The sequence below is a fragment of the Zootoca vivipara genome, chromosome 7 (genome assembly GCF_963506605.1).
Source record: "Zootoca vivipara chromosome 7, rZooViv1.1, whole genome shotgun sequence".
NCBI lineage: Eukaryota > Metazoa > Chordata > Lepidosauria > Squamata > Lacertidae > Zootoca > Zootoca vivipara.
The window spans coordinates 94,251,747-94,257,827 of NC_083282.1; positions in this window are offsets into that span (position 1 = coordinate 94,251,747).

A 6,081-nucleotide genomic window follows, 5' to 3' on the forward strand; every position below is an offset into this window, starting at 1 on the left:
AAGCCTCCATATTTTCACATTTTCCAAAATCCATTCACTTTTAAAACTATAACTATTCTCAATTTAACCTTACATCCCCGATTGCCGGCTTCCCCCCCCAATCCAGTAAATTCCAAAATCAGCAGACCAGTTATAAACCTGTTAATCCATCCTTAATCACAACATCACTTTCCCTTCACCCCACCCCCTGTTTACAGTCTTTTGTCATCCAGGCCACCATACAGGACCCCTGAATTTCTTCTCTTCTCTGCATATTTTTTCCTTCTTCCCTGTGGGCGTTCTGGAGTTCCAATGATACCAATCGTGCCCCCCTCAAAAGCAGGGCACTCCATCCAACTTTTTGTAGAGTAAAGTCATCATTTTTTTCGTGGTGTGCTTCATTTTGTGTTGAATCATCACAATCCTCATCTTCTTCTTTTCCTTCCCCATCATTGTCATTCTCACATTCATCTTTTTCAGCGTCAAAAGCTTCATCTCCTAAAAAATCATATTCCGCCATCACCTCCTGGAATTTTTCCTGTAACTCTTGCCGTCGTGTCTCCTCTTGACATAACTCTATTCTTGTTTCCCACATTAAGGTCAAAACAGAGAGGCTTCCGGGTTCAGCGCCAGCGTCGATCGGCGGGGCTTTGTCTCGTCTCCGAGACGGCCCGTCTCTGCTAGGAGTGGGGAGGGCAGCGAGAGCGACGCTGCGCCCCTTAGAACCTCGGGAAGGGCGTCCCGAGGGCAATTTGCTCGGCACAGACCCAATCCGGACTCCCCAACTCTTCGGCTAGCTCTAATAAGAGCTCCGGAGCGAGGAGGGTAGAAGTCGCGGGGGCCATTTTGAGCGGCAACGTTATTCTAGCAGGGAGAAGCTTCAAGCCGAAGGCGGAGAGCGCTGGATTCTTCCGAAAATAAAACGATTGGAAAAGACTGTAAGTAACCTCATGATTTGGATTATTATAAAACAATTTGGATCTGGGAGAGAGGGGAGAAAAGAGGAAGCCACCCCCCCCCCACGGCAACAAAAGAGACAGTAAATAGAAACCCGAAGCCATAAACAGAAGATTTACAATTCAAAGGATCCCTCAAAGGCATCAAAGAGAATCTCCCCTTTGATGCAGGGTGAAAAGGGGAGAGAGACTGCGGTTTATGACTGCTCTGCAATAAGAGGCACAGCCTAAGAAAAAAACCTTTCCACTCGGGAGCCGGCAGCCCAGACAACCCAGTGAGTTGTCAGGTTTTATAAGTCAAATTTTACTTCACTTTGTATTTCTGGACTCTGTGGAATTTCTTTTTTGGCTTAAGTGTTTGTGAAATGTGAGTTCGAACTTTATTGTCAATAAGACTTGAAGAATGCAGCCAGCTTGTTAAAATGGAGTCGAAAAATAAACTGTGATCATATTCCACCCCACGTGACAAGTTTTGACCTTGGCAGGACTGAAATATGTCAACAAAAAAGTGTTCCCCTGAGTTCCAAAGCACTCACCTTTGTACAGCTGGTTTTCATTCTCACCACATCACCCACGCCTGGAGCCAGCGGCAACAGGAACTCCTGCTCCAGATTGTCTGAAGAAAAGGAGCACAATCTGCATTTGGGCAAACAGAAGGTGACCTGTCCAGACTGGCATGTGACCATCTAGAAACTGCAGCAGGGACCTTTTGTTGCCCTGCCTGCCAACCCTTTCCTCTGCTAATGTCATTTACTGTGTCTGCTGCCCCCCCCCATTTCAGTTTTGTCCCTAATGAAATTACCCGTTGCATTTGGACTAACACCCACGGACGCTGCCTTCCTGGATTTGTTTTAGTTACAGGTACGTAGCCGTGTTGGTCTGCCGTAGTCGAAACAAACAAACAAGAATTCCTTCCAGTAGCACCTTGTCCTTAATGAAATTACCCGTTGCATTTGGAGTAACACCCATGGGAGCTGCCTTCCTAGAATTGGTTGGTCTTGAAACTGCTCTGCTATATGCTATTGCTCAGACGTATGCTATGTCTCCCGCACACACAGACACACAGACTGAATTGACATGGCTAATTCACATCGCCGTTATATATTACTTGAACAAGTTCTGTTCACAGTGAGTGCTACTTTTAATGTTAATACTTTTAGCATATTCCAGGCGCCGGCAACGTTTTCCGGCCGTGGGCCGGACATGGCCCAGACATGCGCAGAAGCGATTTCCAGCGCTGCGATGCCTATGTCCGGGGCACCGGAAATCACTTCTGCGCATGTCCGCAGCGCCTGAAATTGCTTCTGCAACTGCGCAGAAGCCGGAAATTGCGCCAGAGCAAAAGCGATTTTCAGTTTCTGGGCATGCGCAGACGCAATTTCCAGCGCCGCTTGGCGAGCCCCCGTGCTGTGCTGCGCCAGTTTAACTCAGTGCACGGGGGACTCGCTGAGTGGACAGCTCGGTTCACGGGCAGCCCGTGGGCCGGATAAATAGCCTCCGTGGGCCATATCTGGCCCATGGGCTGGACGTTGCCAACCTATAGCATATTCAGAGGTGAGCCAAACTCCTCCTTCTATCATTTAGGTTTTTACAATTTGTCTGTGTGACTTCTTTCTAGATATGCTTTTTTAAAATAGTGATATTAGCTGCTGCCAAAATAATTTTGCTTTACTGTGTTGAATCAAAATTGCAATGTATGTGTTTGGGGCATATAATTTATCAAATATTTTCCCGAAAATTCCATAGGTGGTATTTAACACCGGAGAAATTGGCTAAAATGAACAAATCGTTTAGTAATAAGTGTTGGAGATGCACAAAGCAGAATGGAACCTTCTGCCATATGTGGTGGACATGTCCAGAGATCAGAAAGTCCTGGGACATGATCCACAAAGAAATAAAATAGTTACTAAGAACTTCACATAGGAAAAGACCAGAAACATACCTTTTGGGAATATTGAATGGTGATCTTTCTAGAGAAAATACTAAATTCTTCCTGTGCAGGACATCTGCGGCAAGAATCCTGGTTGGCTAAGTACTGGAAGGGTAACCAGGTACCAACCAAAGAGGAATGGTTATGTAAATTATGTGAATATTTGGGAATTGGCCATATTGACGGATATAATGACTAAAGTCAATGAATACAGTCAAGAAAGAATGGAAGTGCTTGAATGATTAAGCAAGCAAACATGGTTCAAACTGTGAGCTCCACCAATCTCAAAGAAAGGGTGTTAAAGTCTGAAAGCTAATACACAGGGTGTCCCACTCAAGTCAGTGAGGGACCTGCCACCCTCTTAAACAGTTAAAAGTGGGAATTTAAAGGCTGGTTCTGACCTGCTGAATTTTTGCAGTAACTGCCTTTTGGTTCCAGAGGGTACAGCTACTATTGGTTCATTTAAGCTGCTGTATTTGGATCCTCTGTCTTATTAAAGGTAAAGGTAAAGGGACCCCTGACCATTAGGTCCAGTCGTGACCGACTCTGGGGTTGCGCGCTCATCTCGCATTATTGGCCGAGGGAGCCGGCGTATAGCTTCCAGGTCATGTGGCCAGCATGACAAAGCCGCTTCTGGCGAACCAGAGCAGCACACGGAAACGCCGTTTACCTTCCCGCTGTAGCGGTTCCTATTTATCTACTTGCATTTTGATGTGCTTTCGAACTGCTAGGTTGGCAGGAGCTGGGACCGAGCAACGGGAGCTCACCCCGTCGCAGGGATTCGAACCGCTGACCTTCTGATCAGCAAGCCCTAGGCTCAGTGGTTTAACCCACAGCGCCACCTGGGTCCCTTATTGGTTTCCTCCAAAAGGCAGCACTGTGATTGCCTGATATTGTTCCCTCCAAAATGTATCCCTTTCTAGCTAGTTCCCCGTCCCTATAAATGTAGCTTTCCTACCCTGTCAGTCTTGAGCTGTTATCATGAAGATGTTGTCACAGAGTGAATACTATTAAGAAACTCACGACACAGCATATAAATTTTACCTTTGCATAAATTTATATATGCTATGTAATTTATATTATTTACATATATATATGTAAAATGAACCATGGAAAGAGAAGGAAAGTCTCTTACTTTGATTGATATCTTAAGAATGCAAAATGAGTATTTTAAATTGTAAAGCAGAATATTTAATATACAGTATACATGTGCAAAGCCTAGCAGAAGCTGCATGCACCTTTACCTGGGAGTAAATCAAACTGACCTTAATGGGGCTTACGTCCAAGTAGACATGCTTGGGGTTGGGCACAAATGGGTGGCGCGGGGTGGAAAAGAAAGGCTTGCAAAATGAACTTTTACTGCTGGAAGCCACAAGGGATTGCAAAGAAGATTCACTCTAGGAAGCAGCTGTGTGTGGAGTTCTTAAGCATGCATATTGCACGTGCATGTATTGAACTTAAGTTAGAAAGTACTGCGAGGCGCCCCGGACGCTGCAATTGAGCAGACAACAAATAATTTTGCAAGTCGCTCTGTTGCCCTAGCTGCAAGCAATTCTTCTTCGAGCTGTTTTACAGCCCATCCAGGACCTTGAAGAGAAGGGAGCGCCCTTGGATCATTTCAAATCAATCCCCATTCCTCCACCTTCTTCCCGCTTTTGCTAGCCTGCTTTGAATTCTGGCCAATCCAGCCACGCCAAGGGGGCGGGGCTTGGGAGCGGACCTGGAGGGAGCGGGCTTCTCTCTGGTCCGCCCCTTTGCCAGAAAAGGCCACGTGCCGCGCTTCCCGGGACTGCAGAGCGGCAGGAAAGGTTCTATGCGGTGCTTCGCTCCACGGCGTCCAAGGTAATTTTTGCCTTCAGTCTTGGATTATGCGGGGCCTGTGTGAGCGGGAGAGAGAGAGTTCACGTGGAATTCAGTTCCTTCTATTTTAAGGGGAAACTCCTGAAAAGCTGCACTTTATTTACAAGATGCATTTTATGGGGCAGTTTTATTAGCCGCCCTGAGCCCGGTTTTTGACTGGGGAGGGCGGGGTATAAATAAAAATTTATTATTATTATTATTATTATTAGTAACGACAACAAATGCCATTCTAATGCATAATGAATTATAATGAAAATTAATTGTCATACAATTATTCATGAATGTACCTACTGGCTGCTCGTCTTAATAAACCTACCGAGTAAGCAATGGAAATAGGATTTACACGTCGTTGTGTAGGATGAGGAGGGATATTTAATGTTAGGAAGTGGAATGGGCTTGAGACGGCAGAGTGCAAAATAGCTGACTTTCCTTTAAATATATCTTCTTGAAGGGAATTCTGGACTGTATGATTAAAGAAAAAGAGTAAATTAGTTGTTAAAAGGTGGAACTTCCATGTGCAGGCATTGCCTATCTGAGGTAGAGTTCTGACTTTGATGCATTTCTCTTAAATGATCGTTAAAAGGCTACCGATCTCGGTTTCTACCAGATCAGCCCAGACTCACCTGGTGACCTGCTTTGGAGCAGAGGGAACAAGGTTTAAATGTCTATGGTAGCTTTGATTTTAAAGAAGTTCAGTCTAGCCCTCTCAAGGTCTGGGGCACTCGAAGTGTCAGTTTTGAGGCTTAGTTTTTCTCTAAAAGGTTTTAGCCTTTGAAGCATCTGCCCGCCCACCCTTCTCAATGGCTAAATTTACTCCTGAGTAAGCTTTCTGTAAAAAGGTTATTTTTCCTCTCATTTGACCAATCCATCATTTCAATGTGGTGCAGTTTGTGAAGTGCTGAGTTGCACTTTTGCAAGGCTTCATTTAGTTGTGGACCAAGTTTAAAGTAGTTGTGACTCCAAAGTCCTGTTTGCATCAAATGCCTTCTTTTCCCTTCTCCGTTTTTAACCCTTAAGTTACTCTTGCCATGAAATTGGTGTTCTGCCAAATGCAGCGGTTATCAGGACAAAAGGAATGAGAAGGTGGAAGGTGAACCAAATAACCTTTATTACAGAAAACAAAACATACATACATACCCAATGTCCCCAATCTGCTCCCTGGCTAGCGAGGACATGCAACCTATCGCAGTTCTCCGGCAGGCTCCCTTCCCATCCCAAATGCCTGCCTTTTATAGAGAGCCTTCTCTTAATTGGCAACACCTGTGGTCAACAATCTCTTCCCTTAAAGAAACATAGCGCGGCACAGCTATGGGGAGAACTCTTAAGACATGCCATCCTATCTCCTTGTCACAATGT